General features: G+C 40.0%; 1 protein-coding gene and 1 pseudogene across 5 annotated transcripts in view; one reads left to right on the forward strand and one right to left on the reverse strand.

Annotated features, from left to right (window-relative positions):
• Positions 1-15,435, forward strand: part of LOC103351013 (mortality factor 4-like protein 2) — a 37,897-nt pseudogene extending 22,462 nt beyond the window's left edge.
• The window catches only part of AKT3 (AKT serine/threonine kinase 3), a 307,020-nt gene that overhangs the window by 182,778 nt on the left and 99,131 nt on the right, over positions 1-25,111 (reverse strand). The window lies entirely within an intron of this gene.

A 25,111-nucleotide genomic window follows, 5' to 3' on the forward strand; every position in this document is an offset into this window, starting at 1 on the left:
CCCAATGTGACAGCTTCTTCATCTCTTAGCTGCTTCAGGGTTTCACCTTCCCCAGTTTCCTTCCAGAGGAGTTTGTGGACCAGATGTCCACCAATCAGTTTGTCCAGCGGTCCTGTCTGTACACACAGTCGAGGGGAGGACAGGCCACTATGAGAGGGCTATGGATAGTGTTGAGGGGTTTGTGGAATAAGTCAGTAATATGTTTTTTAAAAGATTTTATCAAAAAACTGATTTATTAGCAAAACTCATCTGAGTATGCTATTCATTGCTAATACTTAAAACAGGTCATGTTTTTATACTAGTGGATAGTTTTCACGTAGTACCAAGGTACTTCAAAAGTTTTCCTGGAAATGGAATTAAAAGCTAGTTTGCTTTGGGTTTAAAAAAAAAAATGAAAGTCAAGCACATGAGAGGTCTTTAAAGTTCAGGAAAAATGTGTATTATGAAAAAAACTATGTACAGGTATCAAAATTTTTTTGCACCAAAATAAACTTACCTTTGAATTTTAATGTTTCCTGAACTTTATCAAGCACCCACTACACACTGAAGAATAATACTAAATGTGGGGCAGAAGGGTATGACTTCCATATACTTTGTATTTGTATTATAATCTTTCAGTTTCTAGAAATATATTCTGGTAATCTAAATGTCTCCCAAAGAAGAATCTAATATGGCAGCTGTTAAATTCTGGGTCAGTTTTTCATTTTCAAGGACTATGTAGTATCAAAAAAACTGGATGCACTGCTAGACTCCACCTGAGAGTTCAAAAGCCTTACTTTGTACTTATCTTGGTTGCTCATTTACTTTGTCAAAGACTTAAATTTTAGTACATCACAGAAAAGTATTATTAATCCAAATGGTAGTTAATCCTTATAAAAATCACCTGAAAAAGCACTACTCAGTTGTAAAAATAATGCTGGTTGTGTTTACAACACACCAGTTTGCTTTCACTCCCCTTACTTCCTCTGCTCCTCCCCTCACCCTGTGACAGACCATGGCCATCAGTATTCCCTGGTCCTTTTGATGGCACACACAGAATAATGGCGAGATGCTGAGCTCTAGGGTATTAAACTTGTAAGTGACCAAATATGAGAATGAAACACTGAGCTTCCTACCACTGCATGGCCATACAGCAAAGACAGTATAAAAGAAATTTGAGTTTTCATTGAAAAGTTGTGAACTGCCTCTTACTTTCAACACCAATATTCTAGGCTATTATTTCATAAATTTGAAAGCAGTGTTCAGAGTTAAGAGATATGCCCATGAATCAGTTCTTTTGACTTCCTGTTATGGCTAATTTAGATAAGAATGCATTCTACATTATATTTGTATGAAATCCCAGAATCTCAAATCATCTTTAGTATTTCTATTTCTGTTTTTTTGGTTTTGTTGTTGTTGTGTTTTTTTTTTGTTTTGTTTTGTTTTGTTTTTTTTTACAGGCAGAGTGGACAGTGAGAGAGAGAGAGACAGAGAGAAAGGTCTTCCTTTGCCGTTGGTTCACCCTCCAATGGCCGCCGCGGCTGGCACGCTGCGGCCGGCGCACCACACTGATCCAATGGCAGGAGCCAGGTACTTATCCTGGTCTCCCATAGGGTGCAGGGCCCAAGGACTTGGGCCATCCTCCACTGCACTCCCTGGCCACAGCAGAGAGCTGGCCTGGAAGAGGGGCAACCGGGACGGACAGAATCCAGCGCCCCGACCGGGACTAGAACCCGCTGTGCCGGCGCCGAAAGGCGGAGGATTAGCCTAGTGAGCTGCGGCGCCGGCCTAATATTTCTGTTTTAAGAATGAATTATAGAGGGGCCAGGGTTATAGGTAAAGCCACTGCCTGCAACATAGGCATTACATATGGGAGCCAGTTCAAGGCCCGGCTGCACCACTATGATCCATCTCCTTTCTAAAGAGCCTGGGAAAGCAGTGGAAGACAGCCCAAGTGCTTGGGTCCCTGCACACACCTAGCAGATCTGGAAAAGCTCCTGGCTCCTGGCTTCAGTCTGGTCATCTGGGGAGTGAATCAGCAGGTAGAAGACTGAACTCACTCACTCACTCTCTGTCTCTCTCTCTGATTCTTCTTTCTGTGTAACTGACTTTCAAATAAATAAATCTTTTTAAAAAATGAATTACAGAAGTGAGCATTGTGGCACAGCAGATAAAGCCACCACCATGGGTGCCAGTTCAAGTCCTGGCTGCACCACTTCCATTCCAGTTCTCTGCTAACGCCTTGGGAAAACAGTGGAAGATGGCCCAAGTGTTTGGGCCCCTGCCACCCACGTGGGAGACCTGGATGAGGCTCCCAGCTTCAGCCTGGCCTCTGGGGTTGCAGCTAGTTGGGGGAGTAAACCAGCAAATGGAAGATCTCTGTAACTCTTTCAAATAAATAAATCTTTTTTTTTTTTAAAGAAGAATTGTAAGTTAGAATCCAATTAATGGAGAATAAATAATATATCTAGGATTCTCTACATCTATAAAAGCATGGGTGTGAGTACAGGGTAAAAAGCAAGTTTTAATCCTTTTACACTAGATGCTATGCCCAACTAAGGGGAACTTTCCTCCCTCGGTATAAGATTGCAGCTACTTCCCCAACACTCCTCAAGGCTCAGTTAAGATGGTTTCTTATCACTTGATTAAAAGGGGATTTTATCTGTAGCTCAGGTAGCTATGAACAATGGGTCAGAAAACCCTCACATTGGGGCTGGCACTGTTGTATAGCAGGTAAAACCACTGCTAGATAGGCATGGATTCAAGTCCCAGCTGTTCCACTCTCTATCCAGCTCCCTGTTAATGGCCTGGGAAAGCAGTAGAAGATGGCCCAAGTTCTTGGGCCCCTGTACTCACATGGGAGACCTGAAGAAGCTCCTGGCTTCGGATTGGCCCAGTCTTGGCCATTGCCACCATTTGAGGAGTAAATCAGCAGATGGAAGATCTCTCTCTCACCCTAATTCTGTCTTTCAAATAAATAAATAAATCTTTAAAAAAAAAACACATCTTATAGCCACACTCACCATAAACACAACTTGAGATATGGATACTCCTAAATCAATGATTGCACCTATAATCTTACTTAACATTTCACAGGTAATAAAAATTGGAAATACCAGACCAGTCATACAGCATTTTTTTTTTTTTTTTTTGACAGGCAGAGTGGACAGTGAGAGAGAGAGAGACAGAGAGAAAGGTCTTCCCTTTTTTGCCGTTTGTTCACCCTCCAATGGCCGCCGCAGCCGGCGCGCTGCGGCCGGCGCACCGCGCTGATCTGATGGCAGGAGCCAGGAGCCAGGTGCTTTTCCTGGTCTCCCATGGGGTGCAGGGCCCAAGCACCTGGGCCATCCTCCACTGCACTCCCTGGCCACAGCAGAGAGCTGGCCTGGAAGAGGGGCAACCGGGACAGAATCCGGCGCCCCAACCGGGACTAGAACCTGGTGTGCCGGTGCCGCTAGGCGGAGGATTAGCCTAGTGAGCCGCGGCGCCGGCCTTTATACAGCATATTTTGTAATTTATAGCTGTTATTAATACTTCCCTTTAAAAGTTTTCTTTACAGCTAAACCTTATTTTACTTTTAAAAATTGTCTGATCAAATCCACTTTTGATGTCCAAATGGTTAAATGGTCTCAATTCCAAATATGAAGAATAAATGTTAGTAAACCCAATTGATGACTTTTTCTTTTTTAATGATTTTCCATTTAATATTCTATCCTATTAAATATCTTACATATACAAGGGGAATTTCACTCATATTTAATCATTGTAGAAATATAATATGCTGCCCAAATCTGTATATATAAAATACATGAAATTTGTTTACCTTAAATAAAAAAATTTAAAAGAAAGAAATCTACTGGATGTTATACATGTACAAGACACAGCCATAATACAAGTCTTTTTATGTATCTAAAAAAAATTCATTAGGAAAATAATTCAAGTAATAATCTAAACCCCAGCCCCAAGACATACACAGGTTTCCAAATGTGTTCATTTAAACATTCTATCCTTTTTCTAAATATCTATGTCAAGACAGTCACTTAAGCAAATTGCATTTGGAATGGAGCAAAATTCCTCTTTGAAAAACCAGTAGTCTAAGGGGCTGGCACTATGGTATAGTGGTCTAAGCCTCCAGCTGCAACACTGGCATCCCATATGGGTGCCGGTTCGTATCCTGGCTGCTCCTCTTCCAATCCAGCTCTCTGCCATGGCCTGGGAAAGCAGTAGAAGATGGCCCAACTACTTGGGCCCCTGCATCTACGTGGTAGACCAGTATGAAGCTTGTGGCTCCTGGCTTCGGATCATCCAGAACCAATGCTGCCATTTGAGGAGTGAACCAGCAGATGGAAGACCTTTCTCTCTGTCTCCCCCTCTCTCTGTCTGTAACTCTACCTCTCAAGTCAATACATTAAAAAAAAAAATATCTTAAAAAAAAAAAAAAAAGCAGTAGTTTTAGTGGTCAGCGTTAAGCCACCACATGCAGTGCCAGCATAGATGCCAGTTCCAGTCCCAGCTGCTCCACTCCCAATCCAGCTCCCTGCTAATGGCCTGGGAAAGCAGTGGAAGATGGCCCCAAGTGCATGGGGTCCTGCCATCAACACAGGAAACTGGGATGGAGTTTCTAGCTCAGCCCTCGTTACTAAGACCATCTGGGAATGAACCAGCATATGGATGATCTCTCCCCCTCCCCCATTCATATACATATATATCCCTCTCTCCATATCTCCGCCTTTCACATAAACTTCCAAAAATCTTTAAAAAGTTTTTAAAATCCTGTCCAACTTCAGACACTCAATTTTCTTATTTCTAAATGGCCACTACTCCACCAATTCCCAGGGACGGCTCTCTGAATGTTTAGATGGTAACCCCCTCCTTCTTGTCTTCCACAAATTCTGAATTTCTCTCACCATCCTTTATTCATCTCCCCTCACTGTGTTTCACACAGACTCCTCCTCCAACTGGAGTCACACCCAATTTCTCATTCCACAATTTAATATGATCTCTTGACTTTCATTTCAAATTTCTAACAAATGGGAACTAAATTTTGGGGAAACCATTCATTTTAACCACTGTTGAGTATGACTGAAGGGAATACTGGCTGCTGAAAGTTCAAATCATGAGATCTGAGGGGCTTAAAAGTTTTAATTTTGGGTGCCAACACTGTGGCTTAGCAGACTAAGTCACTACCTACACTGCTGGCGTCCCATATCTGAGTACTGGTAAAAGGCCTGGCTGCTCCACTTCTGATGCAACTACACATTAATGTACCTGAGGAGGCAGCAAAGGAATGCTCACATACTGGGTATCCTGCTACCTATGTGGGAGACCCAAATGGAGTTCAGGCTCCTGGCTTTGGCCTGGCTCAGCTCCAATCACTGCAGTCATTTGGGGAGTAAATCAGCAGATGGAAGATCTCTCTCTGTCTCTTCCTGTCTCTGTGCCTTTCAAATAGTTTTAATTTTGGTTCATGTAAAATGAAAACAAGTGCTCCTTTTCAGTGGGTGGTTCTCTCCCAGAGGTAGTTCAGTCACCCTGGCTTTTTCCATCTCCTTGGTTTCTTGAATGCCATCAGAAGGGAATAAGAAAAAGGAGGCGGAACACAAGAGATGTTTATGAGCCAACCGTGGAAATGGCATGAATTCTCATATTTCAATGGCCACAACTCAATCTTACCCAACTTCAAGGCAGCTGAGAAATAACAGTCTAGATCTGTGCTGGCGCATGGATGGCAGTAGGGACAAAAAGGTGAAAAGAGATTTAGAAAACAACGAGCCAGTCTGTGCTGCACTGAAAATCAACAGCATGTTCTCAAATAAATTCTCACTTAACTACCATGATGCCATGAGAGACACATAAGAAATGAAAGCAACCATATATCTAAAAATGATTAAAATGGTAAACTTTATGTTATATATATTTTACCAAAAGAAAAAAGCAGTTTCTGCTACTGAGCTTACAGTCCTTTTGGTGAGACTATACATACATATATTTGTAAAATATAGGTTAATATATAAGCAAGTGTCAAAACATGTAAAAGAGTAATATTCATGTGTTTTACCATACTACATAGCATTCCATGATTTTGTTCCTAAATAGTTTCTTCCCTCAATCTGACTTAGCTTAATTGATCTGGTCTAAAAGATGTAAACAGAAAACAAAAACTTGGTAAGACAACAATATCACCTTAATTCAAGAATTAAATCAGCTAAGAAAATACTCAAGTATGAATGTCTTTTTAAAATCATAAAGTAGATAAACATAAAGAGTAAATGCAAATTGGGATCAAAATGCTAGCACATCTTGTCCAATTTTTGTATCTTCCCTCTTGTTCCAACTATTCTCAAAAGCTAACAGTGTATCTCTCAGAAAAATAGGCAGGTAAACCATTCTTCTAAAGTATATGCCACAATATGTTACACTGGAAAACATGACTACCAAATATAAATATGTAGTACCCTTATAGTTCTTATTATTTACATTTTGCAAAGAACAGGGAATTAATAACCCTGAGAAATTTAGTATCACAATGGAATTCTATCTAATAATCCACAGAATCAAAGAATGTCAATGCTAAAATAAAACAGATATTACTACTACTGTAGCTTTGCAGCGCCTGGATCAGGTCCATCAGAGGTGAAATTACCCTACAGATAACTTTTGAAAAAAGATAAAAAGTAACCTAGGCATTATAATTTTATATCAAATTTAAATCTCTATATATTATATAATAAAAATTTCTAAAACAGCCAAGCATAAAAAACATCATAAATAATTTCCAAAAACATTTCAGAAATGAATACATTATAACTTTACAGCCTCCAGAATTTATACAGCTTAAAATATCATAGCAGGCATTGTTATTCTCATCAACAAAATGCTTAACATTAAGAACATTTCATATTTTTTTTTTTTGACAGGCAGAGTTAGACAGTGAGCGAGAGAGACAGAAAGAAAGGTCTTCCTTTCCATTGGTTCACCCCCCAAATGGCCGCTATGGCCGGCGCGCTGCGCCAATCCAAAGCCAGGAGCCAGGTACTTCCTCCTGGTCTCCCATGCAGGTGCAGGGCCCAAGCACTTGGGCCATCCTCCTCTGCCTTCCCAGGCCACAGCAGAGAGCTGGACTGGAAGAGGAGCAACCGGGACAGAATCCGGCGCCCCGCCCGGAACTAGAACCCGGGGTGCTGGTGCCGCAGGCAGAGGATTAGCCTAGTGAGCCGCGGCGCCGGCCACAATTCATATATTTTGACACATCTGCTATATTCATGTTAAAAGTACTAGACTGCTGGATTAATTTCTTATATTTGAACAGGTTTCCATAAAAGAAAAACACTATAAACACACACACACACACACACACACATACACTGAAAATAGCAACAACTTACTTTATAATTTTTTTTTCTTTTATTTAATGAATATAAATTTCCAAAGTACGACTCATGTGTTACAATGGCTTCCCCCCCCATACCGTCCCTCCCACCCACAACCCTCCCCTTTCCCACTCCCTCTCCCCTTCCATTCACATCAAGATTCATTTTCGATTATCTTAATATACAGAAGATCAGCTTAGTATACCTTAAGTAAGTATTTCAACAGTTTGCTCCCACACAGAAACATAAAGTGAAAAATAATAGATGATTTTTTTTAAATGATGATGAAATCAGATCAGACCTATTGTCATGTTTAATCCCAGTGAGAGTCAAGTTGGGAATTGATAATTTCTTTCTTTTTTTTTTTTTTTTTTTTTACAGAAGATCAGTTTAGTGTACATTAAGTAAAGATTTCAGTCGTTTGCACCCCCATAGAAACACAAAGTGAAATATACTGTTTGAGTACTCGTTATAGCATTAAGCCTCAGTGTACAGCACGTTAAGGACAGAGATCCTACATGAGGAGTAAGTGCACAGTGACTCCTGTTGTTGACTTTACCAATTGACACTCCTGTTTATGGCATCAGTAATCTCCCTATGCACCAGTTATGAGTTTCCAAGGCTATGGAAGCCCCTTGAGTTCTCCGACTCTTATCTTGTTTAGACAAGGTCATAGTCAAAGTGGAGGTTCTCTCCTCCCTTCAGAGAAAGGCACCTCCCTCTTTGAAGACCTGTTCTTTCCACTGGGATCTCACTCACAGAGATCTTTTTGCCAGAGTGTCTTGGCTTTCCATGCCTGAAATACTCTCATGGGCTTTTCAGCCAGATCCGAGTGCCTTTAGGGCTGATTCTGAGGCCAGAGTGCTATTTAGGACATCCGCCATTCTATGAGTCTGCTGAGTATCTCACTTCCCATGTTGGATCACTCTCCCCTTTATTTATTCTATCGGTTGGTGTTAGCAGATACTAGACTTGTTTATGTGCTCCCTTTGACTCTTAGTCCTTTCATTATGATCAATTGTGAACTGAAATTGATCACTTGGAGTAGTGAGATGGCATTGGCACATGCCACCTTGATGGGATTGAATTGGAATCCCCTGGTATGTTTCCAACTCTACCAATTGGGGCAAGTCAGCCCGAGCATGCCCCAAATTATACATCTCTTCCCTCTCTTATTCCCACTCTTATGTTTAACAGGGATCACATTTCAGTTAATTTTCAACACTTAAGAATAACTGTGTGATAATTACAGAATTAAACCAGTCATATTAAGTAGAACAGACAAAAAAAAATACTATGAGGGATAATGTATTAAGAACAACTTACTTTATAATATAAAGTCACAATTCCATTAAAGTAGTTCCATCTAAATTTTAAAACATTCCTTGCATGTTTCTGAGTGCACACACATGAATGAAATGCCAAGGACAAAACATCATTGCTAAAATCTGTTTTATAGAAGAAATTTCCACCATCATATATCATCATCGTTCCGGTGACCATCATACCTCAAGACCAAAGCCTGACTAAAATCAGAGAAGGCCTTTAAAGGTGAACACAGAAAGTCAGAATATTCTCCCCAGCTCATAAGAAGAACAAATTCCAAAATGGAGAACCTCTGTTGAGAATGACCTTCCCAACTCCCACTGGAAAAGGTGGAAGACTTCTTTCTAAACCCAAAGAAATGACATAAAGATCCATTTCTTCAATAAAACATCAACTAACTCAGAAAAAAAAATGACAAATTATACCTGAAATAATGTATTTCATTATACATTAACAGCATAAAAACAAACATCACTACAGATATCTAAGAAGGAATTATTCTTTCTCAAGTAACACAAGAAAAAAAGTCTGAGTACACATTTCCAAAATTATCAAAGACATTTTTCACATTTATTTTCTCTCAAAATGTGCATGGTACAATTGTGGATATCTATGTGTTCTCTCTTTTTTGATACATGTTTATAAGCCACAGTAACTTTTAAAACAATTTGTAAAATGACTAGATGTTATTATGCTCACAATAAACCATAAATATTTTACCCAGTTCTTACCAGGTCCTATATCAAGAAACATTGTTACAAAGCAGTTAAAAAGTGAATCCCAATTTATCAAAAATAATGTTGGCTGGCATAGGAGCATGTTTTGAAGTGCTTTTCTGAATACCTCAGTCTCACACTCAGTTAGGAGCATCTGTCCACCAACTGTCAAGATAATGTCTAGCCTAGGAGTCTCCTGAATTCATCACTATTCATAGATGCCTGTCACTATTCAGGAAAGAGAAAAAGAAAGAAAGCCATACTTTGAAAGCTGTTTTCTTCATCTATAGCCCTGCTAGAGGTGAACATAAAATTTACTGCTTTGCAGAAGTCTACTATGAATCAATTGTCTCTTCCATCTCCAGATCTCAGAATGCAAGTTAAATTTATTCTAGAAATTATAAGATAAACTCACTATGTCACATTAATACTTCTCATCTTATACTGTTACTGATTCAAGGATCTGATCCATATACTCAAAGTACAATCCTCCCATGGAAAAATCACACAACAAAGAATAAAATGTTTTCCCTGGCTTCTTTTTAGGTAACACTGCAAAATTCAAGTTAAATAACATTGTCTCTCAAGTGACTTCATTTAAAAATTGGTTTCTACAAAATGTGCATTCTGATTTTCTAAGTCAGATGCTATAAAATTCCATTCCATAATGTATAAATGATCCTTAAATTACTGCACTCAGAGATGCTTTTTAGAGCCACTGTAACATAGCTGCTTTAGACAGGAGAGGTTAACAGGGCTCTTGTCCCTGAGGTCCTCAAATGGAAATATCTATAGCCACTAAACAAATGAGATGATACAAAACAGGATAAAATAAAAAACTGAGAGGAAAAAAAAAAAAAAACAAGAGTAATTCCCGGAGAGATGATAAGCCTACTCTCCATTGGGTATGTAGTCCCTACTACTTCTACTTTACATAGCAACAAGTTCAGTTGGTTCCACCTGTTTGTAGTTTTACAAACCCCAGAAAAACATTAGATGAGCAATCAGTAAACAAGACCAAAAACTGGCCGGCGCCGTGGCTCAACGCGTAATCCCCCACCTGCGGCGCCAGCACACCGGGTTCTAGTCCCGGTCGGGGCGCCAGATTCTGTGTCAGTTGCCCCTCTTCCAGGCCAGCTCTCTGCTGTGGCCAGGGAGTGCAGTGGAGGATGGCCCCTGCACCCTCATGGGAGACCAGGAGAAGCACCTGGCTCCTGGCTTCGGATCAGCGCAATGCGCCGGCTGCAGCGGCCATTGGAGGGTGAACCAACGGCAAAGGAAGACCTTTCTCTCTGTCTCTCTCTCTCACTGTCCACTCTGCCTGTCAAAAAAAAAAAAAAAAAAAAAGACCAAAAACTGAGACTCAATAAAGTTCATTTTCCAAAGACATTTTTCTAAGTACAAAAATGAGGGAAATTTTTCTACATTATAAAATTTATGGTACCTTATTGTTACTTATATTTGACAAAACTGTGTGTAAAATACATACTTCCAAGCTGAACTACATTTTCTTTTTAGTTCCCATCATAATTGAAGAGAATTTTAGTGTAAATACAACTTACCACAGACAGCCTTTCCCAGGATCCCATATCTAGACTTTTTAATTCTAGTTTCCGGAAAACTGTACTTATAAGAAGCATTCTAGAAGATTCTTAAACAGGTTGACTACAACCCATCCTTTAAAAAATACTAACTTAGGAGGTAAATTTCTCCTGGAAGAAGAAACTTGAATGTTAAATTACAATCCACACTAATTCACTCAGCAAATCTCTGGTCAACAATGTAACGCGGTAGGGGAGAAAAGGATGAATACAAGGAAACTACTGATACAAAATATCTTAAAATACAGCAGGAAAAAGAACAATCACAAGTAACAAAATTATGCTAAGTGCAACCAGGTGAGTTCTGGCAGATTTCCAGAAGCCTGAAATTGTATTCATATAGGGGCAGGGGGACAACTGATGAAACAGGTGATAAAACAGGTGAAACTTAAGCTCCACCTTAAAGGATAAATGGATACAATTTCACCAGCTGATGTGAGTGAAAGAAGGCCTCCATGTGGGTGCAGGGCTATTTGCAAAGGTGACAGGCAAAAAGAATTTGCCACTCTCCAGGAAAAGGTGATCAGTGTGCCTAGGTAACAGCAGACTGAGCCACTTTTTGTGTCTCTGCTTCAGAGACAAGAATAATATGCTCCAGCAATGACACTGCTCACAACTCTCAGCAATTTGCAAGGGCTGCTGGTGAGAGCACGACTACCAAAATCAAGTCTTCAACAGCAACTAAAGGAAATAAAACAGTATGTTTAAGAGATTATCTTTACATTCCTTTTGAATGCCACTTTGGCTTCTTCAATATACAGTTCAGATACATTTAATTCTTCTAAAGTATCACCAAGAAAAAACAATGAAAATGATAATTGGCGTACATAATTTGGCTACATTAATAAAAAGGATATACTCGTACATGCCATGTATATTTGACTAAAAGATGTCACCACTGATTCAAAGTGAATAAGCAATACATTTACTTACATATAAGCATTCATTTTACTGAAATACTCTACAAATACTAAGTATTTACAAGTATTCTATTGGAATTTTTACAGTGACAAAGTATACACAGTAAGCTGGCTGTGTGCACTCACTCCTCAGGTAATTATTTAGTAAGAGACTAGGAAAGCTATTGGCCTCTTTAAAAGGTTAGTATTTATAAAATATCTGAAGGGAGTCTGGAGCTTAACACCTCAAAAGCTAACATGTGCATGATCCCGGTGGGTGCTGATGGCCTTTTGATTACTCTGTTCCTGAGCAAAATAAATAATACAATGAGGCATTTGGAGCTTCATCTTGAGGATAACTCACTCCCCAGCATGTTGGCCAAATCCACTTCAATTATTTATGAAAAACAGGTAAGCAAAACAAGATTCATTACACATGTGTTAAAGGACATTTAAGGAAACACCACTGGTAAAATCATATGGTTATCTATGAAACAAAGAGTTAATATCATTAAACCTAACTTAAAAATGTAAAAAATATTTTTACACACATAAAGCAAATCAATTAGTGCAGGTAACAAACCAAACATAGCAAATGTTTAACATGGTTTTTTAAGTATTTTGTTCTCAAAATAACAAAATACTAACTTCCTGAAAAAACAGTCTGCAGTCATTAAGTTTATCAATCAACACTGTCTTTCTCAACCCAAGAGAAAGTTCATTATCTGTAAGCTAGCAGCACTCAGTCCCACACCCACAAAAGTTGTCAAAAGAAAAACCCATCAGGGGTTTAATGCTGAAAATGGGCCAGAATGCGCTAAGAGTCAAATTTGGGGCCACTGCTGTGGAGTAGTAGGTTAGGCCTCCACCTGTGGCACCGGCATCGCATATGGGCAATGGTTCGAGTCCTGCCTATTCCACTTCTACTTACAGTTCCCTGCTGGTGGCCTGAGAAAGCAGCAGACGATGGCCCAAGTGCTTGGGCCGCTGCTCCCATGTTGGAGACCCAGAAGAGGCTCCTGACTTCTCAGTCTCTGTCTCTCCCTCTCTCTGTAACTCTTTTGAATAAAATAAATGGATCTTTAAAACAAACAGTCAAAGTTGTCCTCTGTTAACATTCTCACAGCCCTTAAGAGCCAGAGCATCCCCAAAAATAAATAAATAGCAGATAAGGACTTTGTAGGACACAGACAGAAAGCAAAAAGGAGCTTGTTTTATCCAAACACTCAGGATCCTTCAACCAAGTGAGCACTGTGGAGTCAAAAAAGCTGGTAAGATTATGCAAGTGCACTGGCGGTGCAGTCAGGCTCCCTGTCTAAACTGAGAGGAATATGTCAGCTTTGCCATAAAACCTGCCTCTTCCTTCTGCAACAGATTCCTTCCATGCCCCAGGTCATCACAAAATTTAAAACAAACAAACAACGAGCAATTCATGCAAGTATGAATGTGAACACATCACCACTTTGAAGGAGCACATCATACAGAGCACACAGTGAGGCTCAGTGCACGTCACTGGTCAGAAACCATGCTGGACATGGCATCTGTTAAGGAAGGCAAACTAAAGGACAGACAACAGTCAACATGTAATTAATTCTATTTTCAGTCTTCATAAATCAGCCTAGAGTACGAAAAGTTTGCTAAGACTTCTTGCCCTTAATTGTAATTCGTAGGTTGAAACATGCAAAGCCGAAAACCCTGTTCTTCTTCAAACAGTTAACATGGATGTCTTTGGAAGTCATGGAGTGAAGCTTCACCTCCTTTCAGTCTACACCAGAGGACCCTCCACGCTTATGTTGCAAAGTTCTTTTAGCAGATAAGAGAACCGAGAAAATAAAGCATGATAACTATTTTATAAGCATCAGTCAAAAAAGTTTAATGGATCTGACATGAGTTTAAAAAAATAATCATAATACTGATTTGATAGTTAGCCAGAGGGAGACGTAAACCTCTTGTAAAAACTGACCTAACTACATAGTACTTGGTTTCCTCTTTCTAAACGAAATGAAAAATAACCACTCCAACAGTTGAAGTAAAATACTGTAACTATGACGTCAATAGTTTAATACAAACCATACAAAACTTGAACACTAAAGACTGAAACTACCAGCTCCCCAACCAACTCCCGTCTACCTTAACATGGCTTCACTATTCCAGGAAACTCCCTGCCCTGGCATATGATTTGACTGTGCTCCGGTTGCCTCCTTAAAGACTCAACTATTCAGTGGAAACTAGCAATCCTTCCTAAGAGTCTTTACCCTTGCTGTCATGTCAAGCTCCTTACCCAACCCTATCCAGACATGCAGGTGCGCACACACACACACACACACAGGAATCAGACCAGACCCACCTTAACCACACTTTGGTTCTCTGTCCATACTGACCTTGCCTTCTCCTCCCCCCACACACACACCCAGTCAAAACTCTGATCACGTGGTCTTCTCCTTCTGTCTGAGCCTCAATAAACTCCACTTTCTCTTATCTACAGCTTAAGACAATGTGGACAGCCCGCATCTGCAGCTAAATGCCAATTCTAAGTTTTCATCATTCACAAAATTATGCAAGAGGCTCTTGTGTGCTTGCAGCTTGGAATCCCATCAAACTAGAAACTGAATTTACATCATCAACCTCTTCCCTTACCAGAAACCTTAGAAGAGTTAGGACTAGACAGTCAGTCACAATGCTGTTGCACAAAAACTGTTCTGGATCAGATGATGTCAGTTCTTTCAGATGACTTCAAAACAACCAGAGCAACAGATGAAAAGTGAGAAGTGAGAGGAGCCTCCTCAGGAAGAAGCATCTTAAACCAGCTGGCCCAGGGAGATGGAGGGCGTCGCGGTGCTGAGTGGCCCCCCCTTCAGGATCAGTGAGGAAGACAAGAAAGAACAAGCAGACGCCTCCTGGAAACAGATGGCGGCAGTACCAGAGAAGCACCCCTAGCCCCTTGAAAGCCATGAATCCACTGTGCAAAGCGAGGAGGCATTTAAGAGTAGAATGGAAGTTGAGGGGAAGATTCCTGAAGAATTAAAGCCGTGGCTTTCATTCACTGAATGCTGGGAATTGGTAACCAGGCAGAAGCAGCTGTTTCAACTTCCTGCTAAGAGGATGCACATGCTATTCTGGAAGAGGCACATTCCAAGACAGCGCAGGGAATGTAGGTAATAAGGAACACGCAGCCAATAAGGTTGTGGTAAGACTGAGTACTGCAACGCTAGGCACTCAGCGCCTCCACAAGTCTGAAAGGCCCCGGAAAGCCAAAATCCTCTTGGCTCATCCTGATGTGCCACTGTCCCCAGTTTATGGAGCACCACACTTCCTGGGATTATTTGTAAGAGCTGGAGCCATGTTGGCCTACACATCCTTTGATGAGAAGAGCCTTGCATTACTGTTGGGCTATCTGCATGACTTCCTAAAACATCTGGCAAAGAATTCTGCACCTCTGCTTACCGCTAGTAATTACAAAGTGGCTTCTGCTGCTACTGGCCACTCACCATTAAGGCTGGTGTCTGTAAAACACTTTTCATTCTTAAACCCTTTTCTTGCGTAATTGATGTTCTTTAAAATTGTAAATGTATAAAAAGCTGGTGATGAAGTTTGTTTTCTGTTCTGTATTAAACAGAAAATAAAAGGAGTGAACACTCCTTTTCTCATTTCTAAACTGCTAGTGTGTGTAATAATTAGACAAAAATTCAGTGAAATATCTATTGCCTAGTTGACAAGACTGCTTGAATGCTGATGGTTCTACCCCTTTAACACTACTGAATTTTTTAGTATATGTTAATGCTACATGCTAAAACACACTGGAAAGAGAGTCAGGGAAGGGCCTCTCCTTTTAGGATGGAAAATACCACATCAGGTTTAGACACCAACATGCACGATAAAGTGAGACAGAGGCTGGTGATGCAAGAGATGGGATGACTAAAACTGAGAAGTCTCTGAAAAAGGAAGGAATCCAAAGGCATGTGAAAGGAAGAGCATGTAAACTGAGTTTAAAGCATCAGAATATGGTGGGAACTTAAATTGGTACAATCTTTTTTGAAAAAAAAAAAATACCAAGTTCCTTATAGATTTAAAAGAGCCATGAAAACAACTATATCCTTTCAGCCACTTTTAAAATCCACCAAAAGGGGCTAGCACTGTGGTACAGTGTTGGTTAAGCCACCACCTGCAACTTCGGCATACCACAAGGGCACCAGTTTGAGACCCGGCTGCTCCACTCCTGATCCAGCTCCCGGCTAACTGCACCTAGGAAGAAGCAAAGATGGCCCAGGTCCCCTGCACCCATGTGGGAGACGACCAGAGTGAGGCTTTCAACTCAAGGCTTCAGCCGGGCCTCCACCTGGCCTTTGTGGCCATTTGGAGAGTGAATCGGCAGATAGAAGACCTCTCTCTCTCTTTTTTTCAAATAAATAAAATAAATCTTTCTTTAAAAGACCATTAAAAATCCACCAAAAAGCAAAAAATTCAAGGGCGAAGATTTAGCTTAAGGATTAAGAGGCCCTTGGGGGCCGGCGCTGTGGTGTAACAGGTTAATACCCCGACCTGAAGTGCCTGCATCCCATATGGACGCCAGTTTGAAACCCAGCTGCTCTATTTCCAATCCAGCTCTCTGCTATGGCCTAGCAAAACAGTGAAAGATGGCCCAAGTCCTTGGGCGCCTGCACCCAAGTGAGAGACCCGGAGGAAGCTCCTGGCTCCTGGCTTCGGATGGGCTCAGCTCCAGCTGTTGCAGCCATCTGGGGAGTGAACCACTGGATGGAAGACCTCTCTCTCTCTGTCTCTCCTCTGTGTACCTCTGGCTTTCAAATAAATAAATAAATCTTTTAAAAAAGGGGGGGGGGTGGTTTAAGAGGCCCATGTCTCATTTGGAGTGCCCAGGTGGGACACAGCAGTAACTGGGTTGCTGCTACTCATGTAGGAAGCCTGGACATGTTCCTGGCTCTGGACTCAGCCCAGCCCTGGCAGTTAGAAGCATTCTGAGGAATGAACCGAAGGATGGGACTGCTCGCTCACTCTCTGTGTCATTCTGCCTCTCAAATTAATTTTAAAACTCTAAAATCCATTTTAACTACCCAGTACTTAAGGAGAATTGCTAAATAAATTTTTATTAAAATGCTTATGAAAAGTCCTTAATGATAAAAGAAAATGTTTACAGTATTGAGAAAAAATACAAAATTTCAAATGTTGGGTTTCAAATTTATGAAAGTATGTAGACAGACAAAAGATGAACAAAATGTGAAATAACATGTTTTACAAAATTATAATTTTTGAGCCAGCACTGTGGTACAGCAGGTTAAAGCCCTGGCCTGAAGCACCAGCATCCTATATGGGCTCTGGTTTGAGTCCCAGCTGTTCCACTTCTTATCCAGCTCCGGCTAATGTGCCTGAGAAAGCAGTAGAAGATGGCCCAAGTCCTTGGGCCCCTGCACCCACATGGGAGACTCAGAAGAAGCTTCTGGCTCCTGGCTTCAGATGGGCTCAGCTCCAGCTGTAGTAGCCACCTGGGGGGTAAAGCAGCAAACAAGAAGATTCTCTCTTTCTCTGTCTCTCTCTTTCTGTCTCACCTCTCTTTGTAATTCTTTCAAATAAATAAAATTTAAAAAATAATTTTCTTATATTTTTAATCTTCACCAATGAGAATGAATCATTTTTAATGAAAGAATAAAATAACTCATTTTCATATGACCTATATTTTCAATGTCTCCCTTTTACTGATCCCTTCCTAAGAGTATCAAGTATTTTTATATTTCAGAAACATTTTTGCATTGTTTATAGCATAAAAATTTATATGTAAATATCTGGGACATCAAAAGTCATGCACCACAAGCCAAAATTACAACAAAGGAACGCATTGCTCTCCAGGACACAGACACTAAGTTGCAGCAGTTCAGTCAGGCTTTCTACCACTCACATCTCTAATTTGAATGGCATTAAGGTATTATCACCAATAATAAGGTAACAGAGAACACAGAACCAGCAAAAATTTAGAGAACACCTGATCTGATGTAACAGCAAAAGGAACTGAGAGGGAAACAAGTGGTAAGAGGCCAGACCCTGAGTCCCTCTTTTCAGAAGAAGTCAATAGAGCAATAGTAGTAAGGGTGAGCTAAAGTCTTCTCTATGCAGATAGAAAGGTCAGCTTCACACAAGGAAATACACAGCCTTCTCAGTTTTTAAAAATTAATGGAGAGATTACCGTTTAAGCTTCCTTTATCCAAAAAAAGAGAGAGAAAGCTCAAAGATTATTTTTTTACAGTCAAATGCCTCAATTTGTGGAGTTAACACCTTTGCAGTCTAAAGGTTCATGCCTCAGACTAACGTCTTCTGAGTCAGAAAGCTCTGGCTTAGCCCAATCTCCACAAACCAAGTATTTCCCTAACCCTTGTAACCCTTAGAATGAATTTTGGGATTCTAGTATTCTCTTTGTAGGGCTGTTAAGAGAATGAAATAGGGGCTGGCGTTGTGGCACAGTGGGTTAAGCTGCCACATGCAAGGCCAGCATCCAGTATGAGCACAGGTTTAAGCCCTGGCAGCTGCACTTCTGATCCAGTTCCCTGCTAATGTGCCTGGGAAAGCAGCAGAAGAGAGCCCCAAGTCCTTGGGCTCTTGATACCTACAGGGACAACCTAAATGAAGCTCCTGACTCCTGGTTTCAGGTTGGCTCAGCCCTGGCCATTGCAGTCATTTGGGGAGTGAACCAGTGTACAGAAGATTTCTGTCTTTCCCTCTCTCTGTAATTCTCACTTTCAAATAAACAAGTCTTTTAAAAAATTTAAAAGACGAAATAAAATAGACTTAGAAAACACTTAATGAAAATCCTGATACATAAAATTTAACAGTTTTTTAGTTTACTTCCCTAAATTTCTTTTACTTACCACCTTCACAATTTTTGTCATAGTCATGTCATTGGATTATTCACTTAATATTCTTCTTTATATAGATTTACATATTTTCCTCAATCAATCTAGCCTCATCTTAGCAAGAGGACGAACTGGCAGGTTAAATATAGTAACAGACAACAGTCAGACCATATTGGACAACAGAACTCTGACCCAGAGGCTCTGCGAGGTAGCCAAACCATAAGCTCTGCAGCAAGAAGACTAGAACCATCAGGACTTGGGCAAGGACTGCCAGCTTTCCCAAGTTTAACCACAGAAAGCTAAAGGTTCTCCTCAAACCAGTCCAATAAGATGCCCAGGCTGCAGTGTGCCCAGGCCAGCAGCCTCTGATCACAGCACTCCTGAAGTCTTCCATTTTTCCCACTTATAAAGTTTTTTTGCCTCCCTTTGAGTCTCGACCAAAGAGAAGGGATGCTGGGTGGCTGAGTCTCTTGCTCTGAAGGCTCTGAATACACAGTCTGTGTCCTCATGTAGATACCTCTGTTGATCTGCATACCATGAAAGGCCAGGTTTAACAGCCAGTCATATTCTTCTAATATCTGAAAATAAATAATAGGCAAATTTCCCCTATGTACTACCTAAAATAATCTCAAACATCACACTTTAAGAAATACTACACTGCACTTAGGTTATAGTTAAGGCTGCTTGCCTGCCACTTGTAGGTTTCACAAAAAGGCCAACAATACAATCTTCTAAAGAGATAAAGAGCACAAGCCTCTCTTCTAATACAAAGCGTCTTCCCTAATAGATCCAAAGCAGAATTTTCAAAATCTGACAGTTTTATCAGAAAAAAAAAAAGTTTTGGAGGGAGAAAATACACACAGACTTGTAGAATGCTAAGTTAGTACTGACCATCTGTGCACAACTTTCTTGGGATTGGGCCCTAAAGCCCGAGTGGATCTGATTATAATGGAGAATGGGAAAGGAAAACAATTACCACAGCCTAACAGCTTTTATAGAAGGCCAGTGACCCTTGTATGCACCCATATTTCAAGACGCAAAGTTTAATGTCTAAATAGTTCTACAAACAGAGCCACTCCAGTCTAATGCAAAGCTAAATCATTAGGAAGTAAGAGAATGTATTTTGCTTCGTTGCTTATAGGATAGATATATACAATCTACAGTTTGTTTTTTTGGTGTTTTGTTGTTGTTGCTTTACTCGTCTACAGTATGGACTGCGTTGAGCCATTCAGCATACTTGGAAGCTGGTGTTTCTCAATCTTTGGAATTACTAAATACGTCAAATGATTTTTAAATAACCTCAAACTACTTAGTCTAGAAATGTGGAACACTACTTCTTAGTGGTGACTTTAAAAAGCTGTTAAATAACTGACACTGGGGTTCATTAAAAAGAACTAAGAAAAGAGTGTGTGTACTGGAGATAAAAACTCAAGTCCAGAAAAATAAAGAATAAATACCAGTGAACAAACAAGTACTCTCAACCACTATATGGTGACACATCTATTGTTGGGTGCGTTTGTCCATCAGTATTGTTATGGTTCTACAAAGAAACCAGTGCACCAGACTGTAGCTAATTACGTATATTCAAGTGATTAGCAAGCACTTGTTGCCTCTTTCACACCACCCTCCAAACAGCAGCCTTTGAGAGGAGAATAGACTGCAAATTTATTGCAAGAACACTGTTAATCCTTTGGGGAGAATGTAAATGTAAACAGGACTACTCCACATCAAGGTGCTTTGACAACAACAATCATCTGCATCAACACATGCTCAACAACAAACAGGTGTTCTATTTCACAACTAACACCCATTTGATGCTTTCAAGTAAGCATTATGCACAAACTGTCAGAAGTACTTTGAAACCAGCTGCAATTACTATAATTAGCTGCTTTCCTACACTTTGTTTCCTTTTACCTGTTCAGTACTGTGCTATGTCAATTTAACTCCAAGTAAAATGATCAGTTCAGGACTTTCATTCTTAGGTACAGAATCAGGACAAACTCTACACAATTTAAGCTAATTTAACCAGAAGCTTCTGCAAAACAGGTAACTGCAAAATACTAAATACTCAAAACTTCTGTTTTAAACCAGATAGTATGGAGACAAAACATTTTTTTTTTCAATAAGCTGTTTAAAGTTTTGACTGGGAAGAAACCCAAATTACAGTATCGATTGAACCAATGGGAAAAGGGAGACATAGTCTAAAAGTCCACCAATCAAAGAATAAACAAAATGTAGCCTACATATTTAAATGGAATACTATATGGCAGTTAAAAGGCATGGCCTACCAATAGGCTAGACAGAGCACAGAAACATAATACTAAATGAAATAAAGGAAATTTCAGAATGCCAAGACAAAAAGCTAACTGTCACTAAAAACATGGCAATCAAATTAACTATATAACTGTAAATATTATTCTAAACTCAGATTTTTAAAATGTATTAATACAAAGCCCAGGAAATACGAAAGTCAGACAGAACAAGACCTCTTAAAAGGGTAAGATATTTGAAGCTTTTTTTTTTCCTTTGGACAGGCAGAGTTAGTGAGAGAGACAGAGAGAAAGGTCTTCCTTTTCCATTGGTTCATCCCTCAAATGGCCGCCATAGCCGGCACACTGCGCTGATCCGAAGCCAGGAGCCAGGAGCCAGGAGCCAGGAGCCAGGTGCTTCTCCTGGTCTCCCATGGGGTGCAGGGCCCTAGCACTTGGGCCAGACTCCACTGCACTCCCGGGCCATAGCAGAGAGCTGGCCTGGAAGAGGGGCAACCAGGACAGAATCCAGGGTGCTGGCGCCCCGACCGGGACTAGAACCCGGGGTGCTGGCGCCACAGGCGGAGGATTAGCCTAGTGAGCTGCGGTGCCAGCCAAGATATTTGAAGCTTTTACAATAGGTAACTCATATGGAAAATAATTAGTAATATATTTTATGGCCATAAAAGCATTTTGTCTTATTTCCCCTCATAACACTTTTCACCATTTTCCTCATGATTGGAGACCACTATAGCATACCCAGCAGCAAACTTTAGCATAGAAGCAGTCATATCTCTTCTCTTCATAATCATTATCATTCTCACACTCATACAGGTCACTGTTACTAGTTGGCCAGCTAGCCCTATTCTTTTAATTTTTTATTAGACTGAACTGCAGAAATAGGTGCATGTTTAACACAGTCACGTGTGTAAAAGTGTAAATCCAGTTAAAGGGTTGACAGAAATACTGACAAGGAGAGGAAGAAAATGATAGGTCTATGACATGGTACCATGGGAAAAATAATGAGAATGACAGAAGGATTCTGAGGTTGAAAAGACTTCAAGGATTATTAAAATAAAAAGTTCCTTTTGCTGGTGTTAAACACAGAACATGACCTAAATAAATAATATATACAACAGCAGGTAATTTAGGCAGTTAGCATTGACCATATTAAGCCTAAACCATCAGCCATATACTTATTATTAGGAGAAAAAAAAAACCTGTAAAAGAAAATACAAGTACCAGTCAAAAGGCTTGACATGGGGTCATGTGCGTATGCTGCTTTGTAGTTAGATACTGGATTCAAATACTAGCTCTGCTATATTATCAGCGTTATCTACATTAATCCCATGAAATGCCATTTCTTTCGCTATAAAATTGGGTAATAGTATAATAATGCCCACCATAAAGTTGTTAAAAAGCTTAAATTGTGGGGCTGGTGCTGTGGCGCAGGAGGTTAGGCTACTGTCTGCAGTGCCAGCATCCCATATGGGCACCAGCTTGAGTCATGGCTGCTCCATTTCCAATCCAGCTCCATGCTAATGCACCTGGGAAAGCAGCAGAGGATGGCCCAAGTGCTTCAGCCCCTGCACACATGTGGGAGACTCACAAGAAGCTCCTGGCTCCTGGCTTCAATCTGGTCCAGCCCTGGCTGTTGCAGCCATTTGGGGACTGAACCAGCGGATGGAAAACAGACTCTCTCTCTCTCTCTCTCTCTCTCTCTCCCCCCGCCCCCGTCTCTCTAATTCTTTCAAATAAATAAAAAATAAATAAATAATACAAAAAGAAAGGTACTAAAGAAGGTTGAAGGAGCACAGTCCTGGAAGAAAATAAAAGGCAAAAATTCAGGGGAAAAGGCTGTATACAAAATCAGAGAAACAACCACTATACAGTTATTTTGTTCTTAAAGATATTGCAAAGGCAAAACAAAATAAGAATGGCAAATATCACATAGGACAATCTTCAAGAAATTAGAAGGCCTTAAAAAAATTCAACAAAGTGCCAAGATAAAGAAATGAAAACCTAACTACAGAAAGCACATGAAGGCGTAGGCCAGTTTAAAACAAGTCAGAGAGTGTCAAGTCTTTGCCCAATTCACCTGGTTCTAAAAACCTCCCACCTTCAGACAGATGTCACCCACATGTTACTGCTTTCTGCCTCCCCAACACAGAACATCCATGGAACTGGACCCTCACAGACACAAGTGTTAAGAAATGAACTACAGCACACTTAAATAGTCCATGTCAAAATTATCTACACACTTAGGAGTTCTCTCTCCAGTAGCAGTTCTCACCAGTGCCTTCCTCACAGACTGGTTCCAGTTTTACCAGTCTACTCGAACGAACCAGAAGTTGCAAAATTTATCACACTTGTGTTGCTTCCTCTTCCCTACCCTGGGCTTCCATTCACACTGTGCCAGACAACTCTGACTCTCCAAGTCTCACATTACCTTCCCAACATCTACAAAGCCTTTCTTGACTCTGCAATATACAGAATGTATAATGAGCTTAAGCACGTCATTTTTATTTCCCTGTGCCTTGGTATACACATCTGCCAAATGGGATAATACTGCTTGCTCCATAAAGTTGTGAAAATTAAATGAGGTATTCCATGTAAAGCACCTAAAACAGTGATTGGCACATAATAATTGTTCAACAAAGCATAGCCATCACCGTTATTCCCTAAATCCAGATTAAGAGGAATCCCCTCTACTACTCCTACTTTTTACTTTTACTATGACTATTTCCCTTTCCCTGCAGCATTCACCAAAGTGTGGATTCTATTATATTTTGCCAAGGAAGATGAAAAGTAGAAAAAGAGAAATAAAAACTAAGAAAGTAGTAGAAACCAAAAGGAAAGGTAGACACTCAAGACAAGAATGAAAAGTGAGAAAGAAAAGGACAACTACAGCGGTACTTCAAATGTCAGTAAAATAAAATTTAACCCCTGTTTTAAGGATTTCCATAGCTTTATACTTGATCCCACAAAGATTCGACATTAAAGAAAATTTTGAGAGTCTACTGGGAAAGTTACCAGATAGCAATGTTGAGAAAAAAATTTTTTTATAAATCAAATGAAATAAAATCAAGGCCAAAAGGATCTCCCATCCTAACATGGAAATAAAAATCACATATAAAACTGATGCAGGCTACATACAGGACACACTTGTAAATTATGAAATGATCCCAAAACACTATAGTACTCTAGTCTCTTTCTACAAATTAGCTATTCATTTTAAAGTAATACAGAATGGCAATTATGACCAGAGATTAAGATAACATAATATAATATACTCAAATTGCACCAACTACATCTAGGCCCAGAGAAGTTAAACACAAGAAAGAAACAATGAATAGACTCTTCACCAAAAAAAGAAATGTTTGTTTTTGCAGGTTAGCTCCACCATTTTTTTCACATTTGCATCCTAATAGTTCTACTTGGTCTCCCCATTATGCAACAGTTCTTTACAATACAGCCAGCTACCCTGACAACTGGGTTCCTTTGCCAGGATGGCTTTGTCTAAATCCTAAAGCTGTGCTTGGCTTTGCACTGAGCCCAGTGACTGGCTGTGATCTGAATGCCAATGAAGAGTCCAGGCCCTGTTGTCTAACAAGCCAGAGACTCAAAGGTCTCTTTGGGGTCAACAAACTGTCTCGACTACTTTCATAAGCTTAAGAGACTGGAAAATGAAGCTAGAAACGCATCTTATTTCTTAGGAGAACAATGGGGGGAAGTATTAAATGTTTAATGGGCATCAGACACTTTAGGATTTTCAACTTTTTAGTTTTAGTAAACTTCACACATAAATAAGTACTTGTTCTTTAAAAAATAGAGAAAATCATAAGAAAAAATGTAAATAAATTTCATATTATCAAATTGGTAAATGTTTAGAGAATTCACATACAGAAACACATATGTAAGCCTTGAGTCTCATGTCCCAGTTGGTTCAAGAGATGAAAAAAAAATGATAAGGAAACAAAGGTAGTAAACCATTAAATCACAAAATTTAGTATTGAGCAATAATCTAAGAAATGCAACATTATATAACTCTAAAGAACCACTTACGAGACATTTGCTGTTTAAATATCCCCCCAAAAAAGCTATGACAGAATAC

Source organism: Oryctolagus cuniculus, chromosome 13 (genome assembly GCF_964237555.1).
Source record: "Oryctolagus cuniculus chromosome 13, mOryCun1.1, whole genome shotgun sequence".
Classification (NCBI taxonomy): Eukaryota; Metazoa; Chordata; class Mammalia; order Lagomorpha; family Leporidae; genus Oryctolagus; species Oryctolagus cuniculus.